The 19,282-nt window shown below is 52.2% G+C and overlaps 12 non-coding genes and 59 pseudogenes across 12 annotated transcripts; all 71 read left to right on the forward strand.

Annotated features, from left to right (window-relative positions):
• The first annotated feature begins 242 nt into the window (after positions 1-242).
• Positions 243-362, forward strand: LOC147052824 (5S ribosomal RNA; annotated as a pseudogene).
• A 124-nt stretch (positions 363-486) lies between these two features.
• On the forward strand, positions 487-606 carry LOC147052825 (5S ribosomal RNA; annotated as a pseudogene).
• A 341-nt stretch (positions 607-947) lies between these two features.
• On the forward strand, positions 948-1,067 carry LOC147052826 (5S ribosomal RNA; annotated as a pseudogene).
• Positions 1,068-1,182: 115 nt separating this feature from the next.
• On the forward strand, positions 1,183-1,302 carry LOC147052827 (5S ribosomal RNA; annotated as a pseudogene).
• Positions 1,303-1,419: 117 nt separating this feature from the next.
• Positions 1,420-1,539, forward strand: LOC147052828 (5S ribosomal RNA). Its single transcript, XR_015067168.1, has one exon. It is a non-coding gene; the product is annotated as a 5S ribosomal RNA (ribosomal RNA).
• Positions 1,540-1,892: 353 nt separating this feature from the next.
• Positions 1,893-2,012, forward strand: LOC147052829 (5S ribosomal RNA; annotated as a pseudogene).
• Positions 2,013-2,127: 115 nt separating this feature from the next.
• On the forward strand, positions 2,128-2,247 carry LOC147052830 (5S ribosomal RNA; annotated as a pseudogene).
• Positions 2,248-2,365: 118 nt separating this feature from the next.
• Positions 2,366-2,485, forward strand: LOC147052831 (5S ribosomal RNA; annotated as a pseudogene).
• Positions 2,486-2,601: 116 nt separating this feature from the next.
• Positions 2,602-2,721, forward strand: LOC147052832 (5S ribosomal RNA; annotated as a pseudogene).
• A 342-nt stretch (positions 2,722-3,063) lies between these two features.
• Positions 3,064-3,183, forward strand: LOC147052833 (5S ribosomal RNA; annotated as a pseudogene).
• Positions 3,184-3,307: 124 nt separating this feature from the next.
• LOC147052834 (5S ribosomal RNA) lies at positions 3,308-3,427 on the forward strand (annotated as a pseudogene).
• A 341-nt stretch (positions 3,428-3,768) lies between these two features.
• Positions 3,769-3,888, forward strand: LOC147052835 (5S ribosomal RNA; annotated as a pseudogene).
• A 115-nt stretch (positions 3,889-4,003) lies between these two features.
• Positions 4,004-4,123, forward strand: LOC147052836 (5S ribosomal RNA; annotated as a pseudogene).
• A 118-nt stretch (positions 4,124-4,241) lies between these two features.
• Positions 4,242-4,361, forward strand: LOC147052837 (5S ribosomal RNA). The gene has a single exon (XR_015067020.1). It is a non-coding gene; the product is annotated as a 5S ribosomal RNA (ribosomal RNA).
• Positions 4,362-4,477: 116 nt separating this feature from the next.
• Positions 4,478-4,597, forward strand: LOC147052838 (5S ribosomal RNA; annotated as a pseudogene).
• A 116-nt stretch (positions 4,598-4,713) lies between these two features.
• On the forward strand, positions 4,714-4,833 carry LOC147052839 (5S ribosomal RNA; annotated as a pseudogene).
• A 117-nt stretch (positions 4,834-4,950) lies between these two features.
• On the forward strand, positions 4,951-5,070 carry LOC147052840 (5S ribosomal RNA; annotated as a pseudogene).
• Positions 5,071-5,194: 124 nt separating this feature from the next.
• On the forward strand, positions 5,195-5,314 carry LOC147052841 (5S ribosomal RNA). The gene has a single exon (XR_015067177.1). It is a non-coding gene; the product is annotated as a 5S ribosomal RNA (ribosomal RNA).
• Positions 5,315-5,430: 116 nt separating this feature from the next.
• Positions 5,431-5,540, forward strand: LOC147052842 (5S ribosomal RNA; annotated as a pseudogene).
• Positions 5,541-5,657: 117 nt separating this feature from the next.
• Positions 5,658-5,777, forward strand: LOC147052843 (5S ribosomal RNA; annotated as a pseudogene).
• Positions 5,778-5,901: 124 nt separating this feature from the next.
• LOC147052844 (5S ribosomal RNA) lies at positions 5,902-6,011 on the forward strand (annotated as a pseudogene).
• Positions 6,012-6,127: 116 nt separating this feature from the next.
• LOC147052845 (5S ribosomal RNA) lies at positions 6,128-6,247 on the forward strand (annotated as a pseudogene).
• A 115-nt stretch (positions 6,248-6,362) lies between these two features.
• LOC147052846 (5S ribosomal RNA) lies at positions 6,363-6,482 on the forward strand (annotated as a pseudogene).
• A 115-nt stretch (positions 6,483-6,597) lies between these two features.
• Positions 6,598-6,717, forward strand: LOC147052847 (5S ribosomal RNA). The gene has a single exon (XR_015067097.1). It is a non-coding gene; the product is annotated as a 5S ribosomal RNA (ribosomal RNA).
• Positions 6,718-6,833: 116 nt separating this feature from the next.
• LOC147052848 (5S ribosomal RNA) lies at positions 6,834-6,953 on the forward strand (annotated as a pseudogene).
• Positions 6,954-7,071: 118 nt separating this feature from the next.
• On the forward strand, positions 7,072-7,191 carry LOC147052849 (5S ribosomal RNA; annotated as a pseudogene).
• Positions 7,192-7,277: 86 nt separating this feature from the next.
• On the forward strand, positions 7,278-7,387 carry LOC147052850 (5S ribosomal RNA; annotated as a pseudogene).
• A 116-nt stretch (positions 7,388-7,503) lies between these two features.
• On the forward strand, positions 7,504-7,623 carry LOC147052851 (5S ribosomal RNA). Its single transcript, XR_015067022.1, has one exon. It is a non-coding gene; the product is annotated as a 5S ribosomal RNA (ribosomal RNA).
• A 116-nt stretch (positions 7,624-7,739) lies between these two features.
• LOC147052852 (5S ribosomal RNA) lies at positions 7,740-7,859 on the forward strand (annotated as a pseudogene).
• Positions 7,860-7,978: 119 nt separating this feature from the next.
• LOC147052853 (5S ribosomal RNA) lies at positions 7,979-8,098 on the forward strand (annotated as a pseudogene).
• A 118-nt stretch (positions 8,099-8,216) lies between these two features.
• On the forward strand, positions 8,217-8,336 carry LOC147052854 (5S ribosomal RNA). Its single transcript, XR_015067023.1, has one exon. It is a non-coding gene; the product is annotated as a 5S ribosomal RNA (ribosomal RNA).
• A 342-nt stretch (positions 8,337-8,678) lies between these two features.
• Positions 8,679-8,798, forward strand: LOC147052855 (5S ribosomal RNA; annotated as a pseudogene).
• Positions 8,799-8,913: 115 nt separating this feature from the next.
• LOC147052856 (5S ribosomal RNA) lies at positions 8,914-9,033 on the forward strand (annotated as a pseudogene).
• A 118-nt stretch (positions 9,034-9,151) lies between these two features.
• LOC147052857 (5S ribosomal RNA) lies at positions 9,152-9,271 on the forward strand. The gene has a single exon (XR_015067024.1). It is a non-coding gene; the product is annotated as a 5S ribosomal RNA (ribosomal RNA).
• Positions 9,272-9,387: 116 nt separating this feature from the next.
• On the forward strand, positions 9,388-9,507 carry LOC147052858 (5S ribosomal RNA; annotated as a pseudogene).
• Positions 9,508-9,624: 117 nt separating this feature from the next.
• LOC147052859 (5S ribosomal RNA) lies at positions 9,625-9,744 on the forward strand (annotated as a pseudogene).
• A 125-nt stretch (positions 9,745-9,869) lies between these two features.
• LOC147052860 (5S ribosomal RNA) lies at positions 9,870-9,989 on the forward strand (annotated as a pseudogene).
• Positions 9,990-10,114: 125 nt separating this feature from the next.
• Positions 10,115-10,234, forward strand: LOC147052861 (5S ribosomal RNA; annotated as a pseudogene).
• Positions 10,235-10,349: 115 nt separating this feature from the next.
• On the forward strand, positions 10,350-10,469 carry LOC147052862 (5S ribosomal RNA; annotated as a pseudogene).
• A 120-nt stretch (positions 10,470-10,589) lies between these two features.
• LOC147052863 (5S ribosomal RNA) lies at positions 10,590-10,703 on the forward strand (annotated as a pseudogene).
• Positions 10,704-11,045: 342 nt separating this feature from the next.
• LOC147052864 (5S ribosomal RNA) lies at positions 11,046-11,155 on the forward strand (annotated as a pseudogene).
• A 351-nt stretch (positions 11,156-11,506) lies between these two features.
• On the forward strand, positions 11,507-11,626 carry LOC147052865 (5S ribosomal RNA; annotated as a pseudogene).
• Positions 11,627-11,741: 115 nt separating this feature from the next.
• LOC147052866 (5S ribosomal RNA) lies at positions 11,742-11,861 on the forward strand (annotated as a pseudogene).
• A 116-nt stretch (positions 11,862-11,977) lies between these two features.
• LOC147052867 (5S ribosomal RNA) lies at positions 11,978-12,097 on the forward strand (annotated as a pseudogene).
• Positions 12,098-12,228: 131 nt separating this feature from the next.
• LOC147052868 (5S ribosomal RNA) lies at positions 12,229-12,348 on the forward strand (annotated as a pseudogene).
• A 115-nt stretch (positions 12,349-12,463) lies between these two features.
• On the forward strand, positions 12,464-12,583 carry LOC147052869 (5S ribosomal RNA; annotated as a pseudogene).
• A 117-nt stretch (positions 12,584-12,700) lies between these two features.
• Positions 12,701-12,810, forward strand: LOC147052870 (5S ribosomal RNA; annotated as a pseudogene).
• A 116-nt stretch (positions 12,811-12,926) lies between these two features.
• Positions 12,927-13,046, forward strand: LOC147052871 (5S ribosomal RNA; annotated as a pseudogene).
• Positions 13,047-13,163: 117 nt separating this feature from the next.
• On the forward strand, positions 13,164-13,283 carry LOC147052872 (5S ribosomal RNA; annotated as a pseudogene).
• Positions 13,284-13,408: 125 nt separating this feature from the next.
• LOC147052873 (5S ribosomal RNA) lies at positions 13,409-13,528 on the forward strand. The gene has a single exon (XR_015067179.1). It is a non-coding gene; the product is annotated as a 5S ribosomal RNA (ribosomal RNA).
• Positions 13,529-13,881: 353 nt separating this feature from the next.
• On the forward strand, positions 13,882-14,001 carry LOC147052874 (5S ribosomal RNA; annotated as a pseudogene).
• A 115-nt stretch (positions 14,002-14,116) lies between these two features.
• LOC147052875 (5S ribosomal RNA) lies at positions 14,117-14,236 on the forward strand (annotated as a pseudogene).
• Positions 14,237-14,354: 118 nt separating this feature from the next.
• LOC147052876 (5S ribosomal RNA) lies at positions 14,355-14,474 on the forward strand (annotated as a pseudogene).
• Positions 14,475-14,590: 116 nt separating this feature from the next.
• On the forward strand, positions 14,591-14,710 carry LOC147052877 (5S ribosomal RNA; annotated as a pseudogene).
• A 342-nt stretch (positions 14,711-15,052) lies between these two features.
• LOC147052878 (5S ribosomal RNA) lies at positions 15,053-15,172 on the forward strand (annotated as a pseudogene).
• A 124-nt stretch (positions 15,173-15,296) lies between these two features.
• On the forward strand, positions 15,297-15,416 carry LOC147052879 (5S ribosomal RNA; annotated as a pseudogene).
• Positions 15,417-15,757: 341 nt separating this feature from the next.
• On the forward strand, positions 15,758-15,877 carry LOC147052880 (5S ribosomal RNA; annotated as a pseudogene).
• Positions 15,878-15,992: 115 nt separating this feature from the next.
• On the forward strand, positions 15,993-16,112 carry LOC147052881 (5S ribosomal RNA; annotated as a pseudogene).
• A 118-nt stretch (positions 16,113-16,230) lies between these two features.
• LOC147052882 (5S ribosomal RNA) lies at positions 16,231-16,350 on the forward strand. The gene has a single exon (XR_015067025.1). It is a non-coding gene; the product is annotated as a 5S ribosomal RNA (ribosomal RNA).
• A 116-nt stretch (positions 16,351-16,466) lies between these two features.
• Positions 16,467-16,586, forward strand: LOC147052883 (5S ribosomal RNA; annotated as a pseudogene).
• A 116-nt stretch (positions 16,587-16,702) lies between these two features.
• On the forward strand, positions 16,703-16,822 carry LOC147052884 (5S ribosomal RNA). The gene has a single exon (XR_015067115.1). It is a non-coding gene; the product is annotated as a 5S ribosomal RNA (ribosomal RNA).
• A 117-nt stretch (positions 16,823-16,939) lies between these two features.
• Positions 16,940-17,059, forward strand: LOC147052885 (5S ribosomal RNA; annotated as a pseudogene).
• A 124-nt stretch (positions 17,060-17,183) lies between these two features.
• LOC147052886 (5S ribosomal RNA) lies at positions 17,184-17,303 on the forward strand. Its single transcript, XR_015067178.1, has one exon. It is a non-coding gene; the product is annotated as a 5S ribosomal RNA (ribosomal RNA).
• A 116-nt stretch (positions 17,304-17,419) lies between these two features.
• On the forward strand, positions 17,420-17,529 carry LOC147052887 (5S ribosomal RNA; annotated as a pseudogene).
• Positions 17,530-17,646: 117 nt separating this feature from the next.
• Positions 17,647-17,766, forward strand: LOC147052888 (5S ribosomal RNA; annotated as a pseudogene).
• A 124-nt stretch (positions 17,767-17,890) lies between these two features.
• On the forward strand, positions 17,891-18,000 carry LOC147052889 (5S ribosomal RNA; annotated as a pseudogene).
• A 116-nt stretch (positions 18,001-18,116) lies between these two features.
• On the forward strand, positions 18,117-18,236 carry LOC147052890 (5S ribosomal RNA; annotated as a pseudogene).
• A 115-nt stretch (positions 18,237-18,351) lies between these two features.
• LOC147052891 (5S ribosomal RNA) lies at positions 18,352-18,471 on the forward strand (annotated as a pseudogene).
• Positions 18,472-18,586: 115 nt separating this feature from the next.
• LOC147052892 (5S ribosomal RNA) lies at positions 18,587-18,706 on the forward strand. The gene has a single exon (XR_015067098.1). It is a non-coding gene; the product is annotated as a 5S ribosomal RNA (ribosomal RNA).
• Positions 18,707-18,822: 116 nt separating this feature from the next.
• LOC147052893 (5S ribosomal RNA) lies at positions 18,823-18,942 on the forward strand (annotated as a pseudogene).
• Positions 18,943-19,060: 118 nt separating this feature from the next.
• LOC147052894 (5S ribosomal RNA) lies at positions 19,061-19,180 on the forward strand (annotated as a pseudogene).
• The last annotated feature ends 102 nt before the right edge of the window (positions 19,181-19,282 follow it).

The following is a 19,282-nucleotide window of genomic DNA, read 5'->3' on the forward strand; positions in this document are numbered from 1 at the left end:
TTTGGTGGGTTTGTCGGCTTACGGCCATACTACCCTGAGAACGTCCGATCTCGGAAGCTAAAGCAGGGTCGGGCCTGGTTAGTACTTGAATGTGAGACCGCCTGGGAATACCAGGTGCTGAAAGCCTATTTTTACCCCCCCCACGTCGATTGTGAAAGGAAAGCCATCAAGTACCGCCGTTGCTTGGCACGGTTTCAGGGGTGATTGTGTCTATAAAATGCCAAACGTTGGTGAGTTTGACGGCTTACGGCCAAACTACCCTGAGAACGCCCGATCTCGTCCGATCTCGGTAGCTAAAGCAGGGCCGGGCCTGGTTAGTACTTGAATGGGAGACCGCCTGGGAATACCAGGTGCTGAAAGCCATTTTTTACACACACACCCCCCCCACGTCGATTGTGAAAGGAAAGCCATCAAGTACCGCCGTTGCTTGGCACGGTTTCAGGGGCGATTGTGTCTATAAAATGCAAAACTTTGGTGAACCTGACGGCTTACGGCCATACTACCCTGAGCACGCCCGATCTCGTCCGATCTCGGAAGCTAAAGCAGGGTCGGGCCTGGTTAGTACTTGAATGGAAGACCGCCTGGGAATACCAGGTGCGGAAAGCCTATTTTTACCACCCCACGTCGATTGTGAAAGGAAAGCCATCAAGTAACGCCGTTGCTTGGCACGGTTTCAGGGGCGATTGTGTCCATAAAATGCAAAACTTTGGTGAGTTTGACGGCTTACGGCCATACTACCCTGAGAACGCCCGATCTCGGAAGCTGAAGCAGGATCGGGCCTGTTTAGTCCTTGAATGGGAGACCGCCTGGGAATACCAGGTGCTGAAAGCCTTTTTTTACCCCCCCCACGTTGATTGTGAAAGGAAAGCCATCAAGTACCGCCGTTGCTTGGCACGGTTTCAGGGGCGATTGTGTCTATAAAATGCAAAACTTTGGTGAACCTGACGGCTTACGGCCATACTACCCTGAGAACGCCCGATCTCGTCCGATCTCGGAAGCTAAAGCAGGGTCGGGCCTGGTTAGTACTTGAATGGGAGACCGCCTGGCAATACCAGGTGCGGAAAGCCTATTTTTACCACCCCACGTCGATTGTGAAAGGAAAGCCATCAAGTAACGCCATTGCTTGGCACGGTTTCAGGGGCGATTGTGTCCATAAAGTGCAAAACTTTGGTGAGTTTGACGGCTTACGGCCATACTGCCCTGAAAACGCCCGATATCATCCGATCTCGGAAGCTAAAGCAGGGTCGGGCCTTGTTAGTACTTGAATGGGAGACCGCCTGGGAATACCAGGAGCTGAAAGCCTTTTTTTACCCCCCCCCACGTCGATTGTGAAAGGAAAGCCATCAAGTACCGCCGTTGCTTGGCACGGTTTCAGGGGCGATTGTGTCTATAAAATGCAAAACTTTGGAGGGTTTGACGGCTTACGGCCATACTACCTTGAGAACGCCCGATCTCGTCCGATCTCGGAAGTTAAAGCAGGGTCGGGCCTGGTTAGTACTTGGATGGGAGACCGCCTGGGAATACCAGGTGCTGAAAGCCTTTTTTTACCCCCCCCCACGTCGATTGTGAAAGGAAAGCCATCAAGTACCGCCGTTGCTTGGCACGGTTTCAGGGGCGATTGTGTCTATAAAATGCAAAGCTTTGGAGAGTTTGACGGCTTACGGCCATACTACCCTGAGAACGCCCGATATCGTCTGATCTCGGAAGCTAAAGCAGTGTCGGGCCTGGTTACTACTTGAATGGGAGAATGCCTGGGAATACCAGTTGCTGAAAGCCTTTTTTTACCCCCCCCACGTCGATTGTGAAAGGAAAGCCATCAAGTACCGCCGTTGCTTGGCACGGTTTCAGGGGCGATTGTGTCTATAAAATGCAAAACTTTGGTGAACCTGACGGCTTACGGCCATACTACCCTGAGAACGCCCGATCTCGTCCGATCTCGGAAGCTAAAGCAGGGTCGGGCCTGGTTAGTACTTGAATGGGAGACCGCCTGGGAATACCAGGTGCGGAAAGCCTATTTTTACCACCCCACGTCGATTGTGAAAGGAAAGCCATCAAGTAACGCCATTGCTTGGCACGGTTTCAGGGGCGATTGTGTCCATAAAATGCAAAACTTTGGTGAGTTTGACGGCTTACGGCCATACTGCCCTGAAAACGCCCGATATCATCCGATCTCGGAAGCTAAAGCAGGGTCGGGCCTGGTTAGTACTTGAATGGGAGACCGCCTGGGAATACCAGGAGCTGAAAGCCTTTTTTTACCCCCCCCCCACGTCGATTGTGAAAGGAAAGCCATCAAGTACCGCCGTTGCTTGGCACGGTTTCAGGGGCGATTGTGTCTATAAAATGCAAAACTTTTGTGAGCTTGACGGCTTACGGCCAAACTACCCTGAGAACGCCCGATCTCGTCCGATCTCGGAAGCTTAAGCAGGGTCGGGCCTGGTTAGTACTTGAATGGGAGACCGCCTGGGAATACCAGGTGCTGAAAGCCTTTTTTTTAACCCCCCACGTCGATTGTGAAAGGAAAGCCATCAAGTACCGCCGTTGCTTCGCACGGTTTCAGGGGCGATTGTGTCTATAAAATGCAAAACTTTGGTGGGTTTGACGGCTTACGGCCATACTACCTTGAGAACGCCCGATCTCGTCCGATCTCGGAAGCTAAAGCAGGGTCTGGCCAAGTTAGTACTTGAATGGGAGACCGCCTGGGAATACCAGGTGCTGAAAGCCTTTTTTTTACCCCCCCACGTCGATTGTGAAAGGAAAGCCATCAAGTACCGCCGTTGCTTGGCACGGTTTCAGGGGCGATTGTGTCTATAAAATGCAAAACTTTGGTGGGTTTGTCGGCTTACGGCCATACTACCCTGAGAACGTCCGATCTCGGAAGCTAAAGCAGGGTCGGGCCTGGTTAGTACTTGAAAGTGAGACCGCCTGGGAATACCAGGTGCTGAAAGCCTATTTTTACCCCCCCCACGTCGATTGTGAAAGGAAAGCCATCAAGTACCGCCGTTGCTTGGCACGGTTTCAGGGGTGATTGTGTCTATAAAATGCCAAACGTTGGTGAGTTTGACGGCTTACGGCCAAACTACCCTGAGAACGCCCGATCTCGTCCGATCTCGGTAGCTAAAGCAGGGCCGGGCCTGGTTAGTACTTGAATGGGAGACCGCCTGGGAATACCAGGTGCTGAAAGCCATTTTTTACACACACACCCCCCCCACGTCGATTGTGAAAGGAAAGCCATCAAGTACCGCCGTTGCTTGGCACGGTTTCAGGGGCGATTGTGTCTATAAAATGCAAAACTTTGGTGAACCTGACGGCTTACGGCCATACTACCCTGAGCACGCCCGATCTCGTCCGATCTCGGAAGCTAAAGCAGGGTCGGGCCTGGTTAGTACTTGAATGGAAGACCGCCTGGGAATACCAGGTGCGGAAAGCCTATTTTTACCACCCCACGTCGATTGTGAAAGGAAAGCCATCAAGTAACGCCGTTGCTTGGCACGGTTTCAGGGGCGATTGTGTCCATAAAATGCAAAACTTTGGTGAGTTTGACGGCTTACGGCCATACTACCCTGAGAACGCCCGATCTCGGAAGCTGAAGCAGGATCGGGCCTGTTTAGTCCTTGAATGGGAGACCGCCTGGGAATACCAGGTGCTGAAAGCCTTTTTTTACCCCCCCCACGTTGATTGTGAAAGGAAAGCCATCAAGTACCGCCGTTGCTTGGCACGGTTTCAGGGGCGATTGTGTCTATAAAATGCAAAACTTTGGTGAACCTGACGGCTTACGGCCATACTACCCTGAGAACGCCCGATCTCGTCCGATCTCGGAAGCTAAAGCAGGGTCGGGCCTGGTTAGTACTTGAATGGGAGACCGCCTGGCAATACCAGGTGCGGAAAGCCTATTTTTACCACCCCACGTCGATTGTGAAAGGAAAGCCATCAAGTAACGCCATTGCTTGGCACGGTTTCAGGGGCGATTGTGTCCATAAAGTGCAAAACTTTGGTGAGTTTGACGGCTTACGGCCATACTGCCCTGAAAACGCCCGATATCATCCGATCTCGGAAGCTAAAGCAGGGTCGGGCCTTGTTAGTACTTGAATGGGAGACCGCCTGGGAATACCAGGAGCTGAAAGCCTTTTTTTCCCCCCCCCCCACGTCGATTGTGAAAGGAAAGCCATCAAGTACCGCCGTTGCTTGGCACGGTTTCAGGGGCGATTGTGTCTATAAAATGCAAAACTTTGGAGAGCTTGACGGCTTACGGCCATACTACCCTGAGAACGCCCGATCTCGTCCGATCTCGGAAGCTTAAGCAGGGTCGGGCCTGGTTAGTACTTGAATGGGAGACCGCCTGGGAATACCAGGTGCTGAAAGCCTTTTTTTTAACCCCCCACGTCGATTGTGAAAGGAAAGCCATCAAGTACCGCCGTTGCTTCGCACGGTTTCAGGGGCGATTGTGTCTATAAAATGCAAAACTTTGGTGGGTTTGACGGCTTACGGCCATACTACCTTGAGAACGACCGATCTCGTCCGATCTCGGAAGCTAAAGCAGGGTCGGGCCAAGTTAGTACTTGAATGGGAGACCGCCTGGGAATACCAGGTGCTGAAAGCCTTTTTTTTACCCCCCCACGTCGATTGTGAAAGGAAAGCCATCAAGTACCGCCGTTGCTTGGCACGGTTTCAGGGGCGATTGTGTCTATATAATGCAAAACTTTGGTGGGTTTGTCGGCTTACGGCCATACAACCCTGAGAACGCCCGATCTCGTCCGATCTCGGAAGCTAAAGCAGGGTCGGGCCTGGTTAGTACTTGAATGGGAGACCGCCTGGGAATACCAGGTGCTGAAAGCCTATTTTTACCCCCCCCCACGTCGATTGTGAAAGGAAAGCCATCAAGTACCGCCGTTGCTTGGCACGGTTTCAGGGGTGATTGTGTCTATAAAATGCAAAACGTTGGTGAGTTTGACGGCTTACGGCCAAACTACCCTGAGAACGCCCGATCTCGTCCGATCTCGGTAGTTAAAGCAGGGCCGGGCCTGGTTAGTACTTGAATGGGAGACCGCCTGGGAATACCAGGTGCTGAAAGCCATTTTTTACACACACACCCCCCCCACGTCGATTGTGAAAGGAAAGCCATCAAGTACCGCCGTTGCTTGGCACGGTTTCAGGGGCGATTGTGTCTATAAAATGCAAAACTTTGGTGAGCTTGACGGCTTACGGCCATACTACCCTGAGAACGCCCGATCTCGTCCGATCTCGGAAGCTTAAGCAGGGTCGGGCCTGGTTAGTACCTGAATGGGAGACCGCCTGGGAATACCAGGTGCTGAAAGCCTTTTTTTTAACCCCCCACGTCGATTGTGAAAGGAAAGCCATCAAGTACCGCCGTTGCTTGGCACGGTTTCAGGGGCGATTGTGTCTATAAAATGCAAAACTTTGGTGGGTTTGTCGGCTTACGGCCATACTACCCTGAGAACGCCCGATCTCGGAAGCTAAAGCAGGGTCGGGCCTGGTTAGTACTTGAATGGGAGACCGCCTGGGAATACCAGGTGCTGAAAGCCTATTTTTACCCCCCCCCACGTCGATTGTGAAAGGAAAGCCATCAAGTACCGCCGTTGCTTGGCACGGTTTCAGGGGTGATTGTGTCTATAAAATGCAAAACTTTGGTGAGTTTGACGGCTTATGGCCAAACTACCCTGAGAACGCCCGATCTCGTCCGATCTCGGTAGCTAAAGCAGGGCCGGGCCTGGTTAGTACTTGAATGGGAGACCGCCTGGGAATACCAGGTGCTGAAAGCCATTTTTTACACACAAACCCCCCCCACGTCGATTGTGAAAGGAAAGCCATCAAGTACCGCCGTTGCTTGGCACGGTTTCAGGGGCGATTGTGTCTATAAAATGCAAAACTTTGGTGAACCTGACGGCTTACGGCCATACTACCCTGAGAACGCCCGATCTCGGAAGCTGAAGCAGGGTCAAGCCTGGCTAGTACTTGGATGGGGGACCGCCTGGGAATACCAGGTGCTGAAAGCCTTTTTTTACCCCCCCCACGTCGATTGTGAAAGGAAAGCCATCAAGTACCGCCGTTGCTTGGCACGGTTTTAGGGGCGATTGTGTCTATAAAATGCAAAACTTTGGTGAGCTTCACGGCTTACGGCCATACTACCCTGAGAACGCCCGATCTCGTCCGATCTCGGAAGCTAAAGCAGGGTCGGGCCTGCTTAGTACTTGAATGGGAGACCGCCTGGGAATACCAGGTGCGGAAAGCCTATTTTTACCACCCCACGTCGATTGTGAAAGGAAAGCCATCAAGTAACGCCGTTGCTTGGCACGGTTTCAGGGGCGATTGTGTCTATAAAATGCAAAACTTTGGTGAGTTTGACGGCTTACGGCCATACTGCCCTGAAAACGCCCGATATCGTCCGATCTCGGAAGCTAAAGCAGGGTTGGGCCTGGTTAGTACTTGAATGGGAGACCGCCTGGGAATACCAGGTGCTGAAAGCCTTTTTTTACCCCCCCACGTCGATTGTGAAAGGAAAGCCATCAAGTACCGCCGTTGCTTGGCACGGTTTCTGGGGCGATTGTGTCTATAAAATGCAAAACTTTGGTGAGCCTGACGGCTTACGGCCATACTACCCTGAGAACGCCCGATCTCGTCCGATCTCGGAAGCTTAAGCAGGGTCGGGCCTGGTTAGTACTTGAATGGGAGACCGCCTGGGAATACCAGGTGCTGAAAGCTTTTTTTTTACCCCCCCACGTCGATTGTGAAAGGAAAGCCATCAAGTACCGCCGTTGCTTGGCACGGTTTCATGGGCGATTGTGTCTATAAAATGCAAAACTTTGGTGGGTTTGACGGCTTACGGCCATTCTACCTTGAGAACGCTCGATCTAGTCCGATCTCGGAAGTTAAAGCAGGGTCGGGCCTGGTTAGTACCTGGATGGGAGACCGCCTGCGAATACCAGGTGCTGAAAGCCTTTTTTTACCCCCCCCCCACGTCGATTGTGAAAGGAAAGCCATCAAGTACCGCCGTTGCTTGGCTCGGTTTCAGGGGCGATTGTGTCTATAAAATGCAAAACTTTGGTGAGTTTGACGGCTTACGGCCATACTACCCTGAAAACGCCCAATCTCGTCCGATCTCGGTAGCTAAAGCAGGGTCGGGCCTGGTTAGTACTTGAATAGGAGACCGCCTGGGAATACCAGGTGCTGAAAGCCTATTTTTACCACCCCACGTCGATTGTGAAAGGAAAACGATTGTGGCGATTGTGTCTATAAAATGCACAACTTTGATGAGTTTGACGGCTTACGGCCATACTACCCTGAGAACGCCCGATCTCGGAAGCTGAAGCAGGGTCAAGCCTGGCTAGTACTTGGATGGGAGACCGCCTGGGAATACCAGGTGCTGAAAGCCTTTTTTTACCCCCCACACGTCGATTGTGAAAGGAAAGCCATCAAGTACCGCCGTTGCTTGGCACGGTTTCAGGGGCGATTGTGTCTATAAAATGCAAAACTTTGGTGAGCTTGACGGCTTACGGCCATACTACCCTGAGAACGCCCGATCTCGTCCGATCTCGGAAGCTTAAGCAGGGTCGGGCCTGGTTAGTACTTGAATGGGAGACCGCCTGGGAATACCAGGTGCTGAAAGCCTTTTTTTTACCCCCCCATGTCGATTGTGAAAGGAAAGCCATCAAGTACCGCCGTTGCTTGGCACGGTTTCAGGGGCGATTGTGTCTATAAAATGCAAAACTTTGGTGCATTTGACGGCTTACGGCCATACTACCCTGAGAACGCCCGATCTCGTCCGATCTCGGAAGCTGAAGCAGTGTCGGGCCTGGTTAGTACTTGAATGGGAGACCGCCTGGGAATACCAGGTGCTGAAAGCCTATTTTTACCCCCCCCCACGTCGATTGTGAAAGGAAAGCCATCAAGTACCGCCGTTGCTTGGCACGGTTTTTGAGGGGTGATTGTGTCTATAAAATGCAAAATTTTGGTGAGTTTGACGGCTTACGGCCAAACTACCCTGAGAACGCCCGATCTCGTCCGATCTCGGTAGCTAAAGCAGGGCCGGGCCTGGTTAGTACTTGAATGGGAGACCGCCTGGGAATACCAGGTGCCGAAAGCCTTTTTTTACCCCCCCCCCACGTCGATTGTGAAAGGAAAGCCATCAAGTACCGCCGTTGCTTGGCACGGTTTCAGGGGCGATTGTGTCTATAAAATGCAAAACTTTGGTGAGCTTGACGGCTTACGGCCATACTACCCTGAGAACGCCCGATCTCGTCCGATCTCGGAAGCTTAAGCAGGGTCGGGCCTGGTTAGTACTTGAATGGGAGACCGCCTGGGAATACCAGGTGCTGAAAGCCTTTTTTTTACCCCCCCACGTCGATTGTGAAAGGAAAGCCATCAAGTACCGCCGTTGCTTGGCCTGGTTTCAGGGGCGATTGTGTCTATAAAATGCAAAACTTTGGTGGGTTTGACGGCTTACGGCCATACTACCCTGAGAACGCCCGATCTCGGAAGCTGAAGCAGGGTCGGGCCTGTTTAGTCCTTGAATGGGAGACCGCCTGGGACTACCAGGTGCTAAAAGCCTATTTTTACCCCCCCCACGTCGATTGTGAAAGGAAAGCCATCAAGTACCGCCATTGCTTGGCACGGTTTCAGGGGCGATTTTGTCTATAAAATGCAAAACTTTGGTGAACCTGACGGCTTACGGCCATACTACCCTGAGAACGCCCGATCTCGTCCGATCTCGGAAGCTAAAGCAGGGTCGGGCCTGGTTAGTACTTGAATGGGAGACCGCCTGGGAATACCAGGTGCGGAAAGCCTATTTTTACCACCCCACGTCGATTGTGAAAGGAAAGCCATCAATTTACGCCATTGCTTGGCACGGTTTCAGGGGCGATTGTGTCCATAAAATGCAAAACTTTGGTGAGTTTGACGGCTTACGGCCATACTGCCCTGAAAACGCCAGATATCATCCGATCTCGGAAGCTAATGCAGGGTCGGGCCTGGTTAGTACTTGAATGGGAGACCGCCTGCGAATACCAGGAGCTGAAAGCCTTTTTTTACCCCCCCCCCACGTCGATTGTGAAAGGAAAGCCATCAAGTACCGCCGTTGCTTGGCACGGTTTCAGGGGCGATTGTGTCTATAAAATGCAAAACTTTGGTGAGCTTGACGGCTTACGGCCATACTACCCTGAGAACGCCCGATCTCGTCCGATCTCGGAAGCTTAAGCAGGGTCGGGCCTGGTTAGTACTTGAATGGGAGACCGCCTGGGAATACCAGGTGCTGAAAGCCTTTTTTTTAACCCCCCACGTCGATTGTGAAAGGAAAGCCATCAAGTACCGCCGTTGCTTCGCACGGTTTCAGGGGCGATTGTGTCTATAAAATGCAAAACTTTGGTGGGTTTGACGGCTTACGGCCATACTACCTTGAGAACGCCCGATCTCGTCCGATCTCGGAAGCTAAAGCAGGGTCGGACCTGGTTAGTACTTGAATGGGAGACCGCCTGGGAATACCAGGTGCTGAAAGCCTATTTTTACCCCCCCCCACGTCGATTGTGAAAGGAAAGCCATCAAGTACCGCCGTTGCTTGGCACGGTTTCAGGGGCGATTGTGTCTATAAAATGCAAAACTTTGGTGGGTTTGTCGGCTTACGGCCATACTACCCTGAGAACGCCCGATCTCGTCCGATCTCGGTAGCTAAAGCAGGGCCGGGCCTGGTTAGTACTTGAATGCGAGACCGCCTGGGAATACCAGGTGCTGAAAGCCATTTTTTACACACACTCCCCCCCCCACGTCGGTTGTGAAAGGAAAGCCATCAAGTACCGCCGTTGCTTGGCACGGTTTCAGGGGTGATTGTGTCTATAAAATGCAAAACTTTGGTGAGCTTGACGGCTTACGGCCATACTACCCTGAGAACGCCCGATCTCGTCCGATCTCGGTAGCTAAAGCAGGGCCGGGCCTGGTTAGTACTTGAATGGGAGACCGCCTGGGAATACCAGGTGCTGAAAGCCATTTTTTACACACACACCCCCCCCCACGTCGATTGTGAAAGGAAAGCCATCAAGTACCGCCGTTGCTTGGCACGGTTTCAGGGGCGATTGTGTCTATAAAATGCAAAACTTTGGTAAACCTGACAGCTTACGGCCATACTACCCTGAGAACGCCCGATCTCGTCCGATCTCGGAAGCTAAAGCAGGGTCGGGCCTGGTTAGTACTTGAATGGGAGACCGCCTGGGAATACCAGGTGCGGAAAGCCTATTTTTACCACCCCACGTCGATTGTGAAAGGAAAGCCATCAAGTAACGCCGTTGCTTGGCACGGTTTCAGGGGCGATTGTGTCCATAAAATGCAAAACTTTGGTGAGTTTGACGGCTTACGGCCATACTGCCCTGAAAACGCCCGATATCATCCGATCTCGGAAGCTAAAGCAGGGTCGGGCCTGGTTAGTACTTGAATGGGAGACCGCCTGGGAATACCAGGAGCTGAAAGCCTTTTTTTACCCCCCCCCCCCACGTCGATTGTGAAAGGAAAGCCATCAAGTACCGCCGTTGCTTGGCACGGTTTCAGGGGCGATTGTGTCTATAAAATGCAAAACTTTGGTGAGCTTGACGGCTTACGGCCATACTACCCTGAGAACGCCCGATCTCGTCCGATCGCTTAAGCAGGGTCGGGCCTGGTTAGTACTTGAATGGGAGACCGCCTGGGAATACCAGGTGCTGAAAGCCTTTTTTTTACCCCCCCACGTCGATTGTGAAAGGAAAGCCATCAAGTACCGCCGTTGCTTGGCACGGTTTCAGGGGCGATTGTGTCTATAAAATGCAAAACTTTGGTGGGTTTGACGGCTTACGGCCATACTACCCTGAGAACGCCCGATCTCGGAAGCTGAAGCAGGGTCGGGCCTGTTTAGTCCTTGAATGGGAGACCGCCTGGGACTACCAGGTGCTGAAAGCCTATTTTTACCCCCCCCCACGTCGATTGTGAGAGGAAAGCCATCAAGTACCGCCATTGCTTGGCACGGTTTCAGGGCGATTGTGTCTATAAAATGCAAAACTTTGGTGAGTTTGACGGCTTACGGCCATACTACCCTGAGAACGCCCGATCTCGGAATTTAAAGCAGGGTCGGGCCTGGTCAGTACTTGGATGGGAGACCGCCTGGGAATACCAGGTGCTGAAAGCCTATTTTTACCACCCCACGTCGATTGTGAAAGGAAAGCCATCAAGTACCACCGTTGCTTGGCACGGTTTCAGAGGCGATTGTGTCTATAAAATGCAAAACTTTGGTGAGTTTGACGGCTTACGGCCATACTACCCTGAGAAAGCCCGATATCGTCTGATCTCGGAAGCTAAAGCAGTGTCGGGCCTGGTTACTACTTGAATGGGAGAATGCCTGGGAATACCAGTTGCTGAAAGCCTTTTTTTACCCCCCCCACGTCGATTGTGAAAGGAAAGCCATCAAGTACCGCCGTTGCTTGGCACGGTTTCAGGGGCGATTGTGTCTATAAAATGCAAAACTTTGGTGAACCTGACGGCTTACGGCCATACTACCCTGAGAACGCCCGATCTCGTCCGATCTCGGAAGCTAAAGCAGGGTCGGGCCTGGTTAGTACTTGAATGGGAGACCGCCTGGGAATACCAGGTGCGGAAAGCCTATTTTTACCACCCCACGTCGATTGTGAAAGGAAAGCCATCAAGTACCGCCATTGCTTGGCACGGTTTCAGGGGCGATTGTGTCCATAAAATGCAAAACTTTGGTGAGTTTGACGGCTTACGGCCATACTACCCTGAGAACCCCCGATCTCGTCCGATCTCGGAAGCTAAAGCAGGGTCGGGCCTGGTTAGTACTTGAATGGGAGACCGCCTGGGAATACCAGGTGCTGAAAGCCTATTTTTACCCCCCCCACGTCGATTGCGAAAGGAAAGCCATCAAGTACCGCCGTTGCTTGGCACAGTTTCAGGGGTGATTGTGTCTATAAAATGCAAAACGTTGGTGAGTTTGACGGCTTACGGCCAAACTACCCTGAGAACGCCCGATCTCGTCCGATCTCCGTAGCTAAAGCAGGGCCGGGCCTGGTTAGTACTTGAATGGGAGACCGCCTGGGAATACCAGGTGCTGAAAGCCATTTTTTACACACACCCCCCCCCCCCCCCCCACGTCGATTGTGAAAGGAAAGCCATCAAGTACCGCCGTTGCTTGGCACGGTTTCAGGGGCGATTGTGTCTATAAAATGCAAAACTTTGGTGAACCTGATGGCTTACGGCCATACTACCCTGAGAACGCCCGATCTCGTCCGATCTCGGAAGCTAAAGCAGGGTCGGGCCTGGTTAGTACTTGAATGGGAGACCGCCTGGGAATATCAGGTGCGGAAAGCCTATTTTTACCACCCCACGTCGATTGTGAAAGGAAAGCCATCAAGTAACGCCATTGCTTGGCACGGTTTCAGGGGCGATTGTGTCCATAAAATGCAAAACTTTGGTGAGTTTGACGGCTTACGGCTATACTGCCCTGAAAACGCCCGATATCATCCGATCTCGGAAGCGAATGCAGGGTCGGGCCTGGTTAGTACTTGAATGGGAGACCGCCTGGGAATACCAGGAGCTGAAAGCCTTTTTTTACCCCCCCCCACGTCGATTGTGAAAGGAAAGCCATCAAGTACCGCCGTTGCTTGGCACGGTTTCAGGGGCGATTGTGTCTATAAAATGCAAAACTTTGGTGAGCTTGACGGCTTACGGCCATACTACCCTGAGAACGCCCGATCTCGTAAGCTTAAGCAGGGTCGGGCCTGGTTAGTACTTGAATGGGAGACCGCCTGGGAATACCAGGTGCTGAAAGCCTTTTTTTTAACCCCCCACGTCGATTGTGAAAGGAAAGCCATCAAGTACCGCCGTTGCTTCGCACGGTTTCAGGGGCGATTGTGTCTATAAAATGCAAAACTTTGGTGGGTTTGACGGCTTACGGCCATACTACCTTGAGAACGCCCGATCTCGTCCGATCTCGGAAGCTAAAGCAGGGTCGGGCCTGGTTAGTACTTGAATGGGAGACCGCCTGGGAATACCAGGTGCTGAAAGCCTATTTTTACCCCCCCCCACGTCGATTGTGAAAGGAAAGCCATCAAGTACCGCCGTTGCTTGGCACGGTTTCAGGGGCGATTGTGTCTATAAAATGCAAAACTTTGGTGGGTTTGTCGGCTTACGGCCATACTACCCTGAGAACGCCCGATCTCGTCCGATCTCGGTAGCTAAAGCAGGGCCGGGCCTGGTTAGTACTTGAATGGGAGACCGCCTGGGAATACCAGGTGCTGAAAGCCATTTTTTACACACACTCCCCCCCCCACGTCGATTGTGAAAGGAAAGCCATCAAGTACCGCCGTTGCTTGTCACTGTTTCAGGGGCGATTGTGTCTATAAAATGCAAAACTTTGGAGGGTTTGACGGCTTACGGCCATACTACCTTGAGAACGCCCGATCTCGTCCGATCTCGGAAGTTAAAGCAGGGTCGGGCCTGGTTAGTACTTGGATGGGAGACCGCCTGGGAATACCAGGTGCTGAAAGCCTTTTTTTACCCCCCCCCACGTCGATTGTGAAAGGAAAGCCATCAAGTACCGCCGTTGCTTGGCACGGTTTCAGGGGCGATTGTGTCTATAAAATGCAAAGCTTTGGAGAGTTTGACGGCTTACGGCCATACTACCCTGAGAACGCCCGATATCGTCTGATCTCGGAAGCTAAAGCAGTGTCGGGCCTGGTTACTACTTGAATGGGAGAATGCCTGGGAACACCAGTTGCTGAAAGCCTTTTTTTACCCCCCCCACGTCGATTGTGAAAGGAAAGCCATCAAGTACCGCCGTTGCTTGGCACGGTTTCAGGGGCGATTGTGTCTATAAAATGCAAAACTTTGGTGAACCTGACGGCTTACGGCCATACTACCCTGAGAACGCCCGATCTCGTCCGATCTCGGAAGCTAAAGCAGGGTCGGGCCTGGTTAGTACTTGAATGGGAGACCGCCTGGGAATACCAGGTGCGGAAAGCCTATTTTTACCACCCCACGTCGATTGTGAAAGGAAAGCCATCAAGTAACGCCATTGCTTGGCACGGTTTCAGGGGCGATTGTGTCCATAAAATGCAAAACTTTGGTGAGTTTGACGGCTTACGGCCATACTGCCCTGAAAACGCCCGATATCATCCGATCTCGGAAGCTAAAGCAGGGTCGGGCCTGGTTAGTACTTGAATGGGAGACCGCCTGGGAATACCAGGAGCTGAAAGCCTTTTTTTACCCCCCCCCCACGTCGATTGTGAAAGGAAAGCCATCAAGTACCGCCGTTGCTTGGCACGGTTTCAGGGGCGATTGTGTCTATAAAATGCAAAACTTTTGTGAGCTTGACGGCTTACGGCCAAACTACCCTGAGAACGCCCGATCTCGTCCGATCTCGGAAGCTTAAGCAGGGTCGGGCCTGGTTAGTACTTGAATGGGAGACCGCCTGGGAATACCAGGTGCTGAAAGCCTTTTTTTTAACCCCCCACGTCGATTGTGAAAGGAAAGCCATCAAGTACCGCCGTTGCTTCGCACGGTTTCAGGGGCGATTGTGTCTATAAAATGCAAAACTTTGGTGGGTTTGACGGCTTACGGCCATACTACCTTGAGAACGCCCGATCTCGTCCGATCTCGGAAGCTAAAGCAGGGTCTGGCCAAGTTAGTACTTGAATGGGAGACCGCCTGGGAATACCAGGTGCTGAAAGCCTTTTTTTTACCCCCCCACGTCGATTGTGAAAGGAAAGCCATCAAGTACCGCCGTTGCTTGGCACGGTTTCAGGGGCGATTGTGTCTATAAAATGCAAAACTTTGGTGGGTTTGTCGGCTTACGGCCATACTACCCTGAGAACGTCCGATCTCGGAAGCTAAAGCAGGGTCGGGCCTGGTTAGTACTTGAATGTGAGACCGCCTGGGAATACCAGGTGCTGAAAGCCTATTTTTACCCCCCCCACGTCGATTGTGAAAGGAAAGCCATCAAGTACCGCCGTTGCTAGGCACGGTTTCAGGGGTGATTGTGTCTATAAAATGCCAAACGTTGGTGAGTTTGACGGCTTACGGCCAAACTACCCTGAGAACGCCCGATCTCGTCCGATCTCGGTAGCTAAAGCAGGGCCGGGCCTGGTTAGTACTTGAATGGGAGACCGCCTGGGAATACCAGGTGCTGAAAGCCATTTTTTACACACACCCCCCCCCCACGTCGATTGTGAAAGGAAAGCCATCAAGTACCGCCGTTGCTTGGCACGGTTTCAGGGGCGATTGTGTCTATAAAATGCAAAACTTTGGTGAACCTGACGGCTTACGGCCATACTACCCTGAGCACGCCCGATCTCGTCCGATCTCGGAAGCTAAAGCAGGGTCGGGCCTGGTTAGTACTTGAATGGAAGACCGCCTGGGAATACCAGGTGCGGAAAGCCTATTTTTACCACCCCACGTCGATTGTGAAAGGAAAGCCATCAAGTAACGCCGTTGCTTGGCACGGTTTCAGGGGCGATTGTGTCCATAAAATGCAAAACTTTGGTGAGTTTGACGGCTTACGGCCATACTACCCTGAGAACGCCCGATCTCGGAAGCTGAAGCAGGATCGGGCCTGTTTAGTCCTTGAATGGGAGACCGCCTGGGAATACCAGGTGCTGAAAGCCTTTTTTTACCCCCCCCACGTTGATTGTGAAAGGAAAGCCATCAAGTACCGCCGTTGCTTGGCACGGTTTCAGGGGCGATTGTGTCTATAAAATGCAAAACTTTGGTGAACCTGACGGCTTACGGCCATACTACCCTGAGAACGCCCGATCTCGTCCGATCTCGGAAGCTAAAGCAGGGTCGGGCCTGGTTAGTACTTGAATGGGAGACCGCCTGGCAATACCAGGTGCGGAAAGCCTATTTTTACCACCCCACGTCGATTGTGAAAGGAAAGCCATCAAGTAACGCCATTGCTTGGCACGGTTTCAGGGGCGATTGTGTCCATAAAGTGCAAAACTTTGGTGAGTTTGACGGCTTACGGCCATACTGCCCTGAAAACGCCCGATATCATCCGATCTCGGAAGCTAAAGCAGGGTCGGGCCTTGTTAGTACTTGAATGGGAGACCGCCTGGGAATACCAGGAGCTGAAAGCCTTTTTTTACCCCCCCCCCACGTCGATTGTGAAAGGAAAGCCATCAAGTACCGCCGTTGCTTGGCACGGTTTCAGGGGCGATTGTGTCTATAAAATGCAAAACTTTGGAGAGCTTGACGGCTTACGGCCATACTACCCTGAGAACGCCCGATCTCGTCCGATCTCGGAAGCTTAAGCAGGGTCGGGCCTGGTTAGTACTTGAATGGGAGACCGCCTGGGAATACCAGGTGCTGAAAGCCTTTTTTTTAACCCCCCACGTCGATTGTGAAAGGAAAGCCATCAAGTACCGCCGTTGCTTCGCACGGTTTCAGGGGCGATTGTGTCTATAAAATGCAAAACTTTGGTGGGTTTGACGGCTTACGGCCATACTACCTTGAGAACGACCGATCTCGTCCGATCTCGGAAGCTAAAGCAGGGTCGGGCCAAGTTAGTACTTGAATGGGAGACCGCCTGGGAATACCAGGTGCTGAAAGCCTTTTTTTTACCCCCCCACGTCGATTGTGAAAGGAAAGCCATCAAGTACCGCCGTTGCTTGGCACGGTTTCAGGGGCGATTGTGTCTATATAATGCAAAACTTTGGTGGGTTTGTCGGCTTACGGCCATACTACCCTGAGAACGCCCGATCTCGTCCGATCTCGGAAGCTAAAGCAGGGTCGGGCCTGGTTAGTACTTGAATGGGAGACCGCCTGGGAATACCAGGTGCTGAAAGCCTATTTTTACCCCCCCCCACGTCGATTGTGAAAGGAAAGCCATCAAGTACCGCCGTTGCTTGGCACGGTTTCAGGGGTGATTGTGTCTATAAAATGCAAAACGTTGGTGAGTTTGACGGCTTACGGCCAAACTACCCTGAGAACGCCCGATCTCGTCCGATCTCGGTAGTTAAAGCAGGGCCGGGCCTGGTTAGTACTTGAATGGGAGACCGCCTGGGAATACCAGGTGCTGAAAGCCATTTTTTACACACACACCCCCCCCACGTCGATTGTGAAAGGAAAGCCATCAAGTACCGCCGTTGCTTGGCACGGTTTCAGGGGCGATTGTGTCTATAAAATGCAAAACTTTGGTGAGCTTGACGGCTTACGGCCATACTACCCTGAGAACGCCCGATCTCGTCCGATCTCGGAAGCTTAAGCAGGGTCGGGCCTGGTTAGTACCTGAATGGGAGACCGCCTGGGAATACCAGGTGCTGAAAGCCTTTTTTTTAACCCCCCACGTCGATTGTGAAAGGAAAGCCATCAAGTACCGCCGTTGCTTGGCACGGTTTCAGGGGCGATTGTGTCTATAAAATGCAAAACTTTGGTGGGTTTGTCGGCTTACGGCCATACTACCCTGAGAACGCCCGATCTCGGAAGCTAAAGCAGGGTCGGGCCTGGTTAGTACTTGAATGGGAGACCGCCTGGGAATACCAGGTGCTGAAAGCCTATTTTTACCCCCCCCCACGTCGATTGTGAAAGGAAAGCCATCAAGTACCGCCGTTGCTTGGCACGGTTTCAGGGGTGATTGTGTCTATAAAATGCAAAACTTTGGTGAGTTTGACGGCTTATGGCCAAACTACCCTGAGAACGCCCGATCTCGTCCGATCTCGGTAGCTAAAGCAGGGCCGGGCCTGGTTAGTACTTGAATGGGAGACCGCCTGGGAATACCAGGTGCTGAAAGCCATTTTTTACACACAAACCCCCCCCACGTCGATTGTGAAAGGAAAGCCATCAAGTACCGCCGTTGCTTGGCACGGTTTCAGGGGCGATTGTGTCTATAAAATGCAAAACTTTGGTGAACCTGACGGCTTACGGCCATACTACCCTGAGAACGCCCGATCTCGGAAGCTGAAGCAGGGTCAAGCCTGGCTAGTACTTGGATGGGGGACCGCCTGGGAATACCAGGTGCTGAAAGCCTTTTTTTACCCCCCCCACGTCGATTGTGAAAGGAAAGCCATCAAGTACCGCCGTTGCTTGGCACGGTTTTAGGGGCGATTGTGTCTATAAAATGCAAAACTTTGGTGAGCTTCACGGCTTACGGCCATACTACCCTGAGAACGCCCGATCTCGTCCGATCTCGGAAGCTAAAGCAGGGTCGGGCCTGCTTAGTACTTGAATGGGAGACCGCCTGGGAATACCAGGTGCGGAAAGCCTATTTTTACCACCCCACGTCGATTGTGAAAGGAAAGCCATCAAGTAACGCCGTTGCTTGGCACGGTTTCAGGGGCGATTGTGTCTATAAAATGCAAAACTTTGGTGAGTTTGACGGCTTACGGCCATACTGCCCTGAAAACGCCCGATATCGTCCGATCTCGGAAGCTAAAGCAGGGTTGGGCCTGGTTAGTACTTGAATGGGAGACCGCCTGGGAATACCAGGTGCTGAAAGCCTTTTTTTACCCCCCCACGTCGATTGTGAAAGGAAAGCCATCAAGTACCGCCGTTGCTTGGCACGGTTTCTGGGGCGATTGTGTCTATAAAATGCAAAACTTTGGTGAGCCTGACGGCTTACGGCCATACTACCCTGAGAACGCCCGATCTCGTCCGATCTCGGAAGCTTAAGCAGGGTCGGGCCTGGTTAGTACTTGAATGGGAGACCGCCTGGGAATACCAGGTGCTGAAAGCTTTTTTTTTACCCCCCCACGTCGATTGTGAAAGGAAAGCCATCAAGTACCGCCGTTGCTTGGCACGGTTTCATGGGCGATTGTGTCTATAAAATGCAAAACTTTGGTGGGTTTGACGGCTTACGGCCATTCTACCTTGAGAACGCTCGATCTAGTCCGATCTCGGAAGTTAAAGCAGGGTCGGGCCTGGTTAGTACCTGGATGGGAGACCGCCTGCGAATACCAGGTGCTGAAAGCCTTTTTTTACCCCCCCCCCACGTCGATTGTGAAAGGAAAGCCATCAAGTACCGCCGTTGCTTGGCTCGGTTTCAGGGGCGATTGTGTCTATAAAATGCAAAACTTTGGTGAGTTTGACGGCTTACGGCCATACTACCCTGAAAACGCCCAATCTCGTCCGATCTCGGTAGCTAAAGCAGGGTCGGGCCTGGTTAGTACTTGAATAGGAGACCGCCTGGGAATACCAGGTGCTGAAAGCCTATTTTTACCACCCCACGTCGATTGTGAAAGGAAAACGATTGTGGCGATTGTGTCTATAAAATGCACAACTTTGATGAGTTTGACGGCTTACGGCCATACTA

This window comes from Syngnathus leptorhynchus, chromosome 8, assembly GCF_054491065.1.
Source record: "Syngnathus leptorhynchus isolate UIUO chromosome 8, UIUO_Slep, whole genome shotgun sequence".
Taxonomy (NCBI): Eukaryota; Metazoa; Chordata; class Actinopteri; order Syngnathiformes; family Syngnathidae; genus Syngnathus; species Syngnathus leptorhynchus.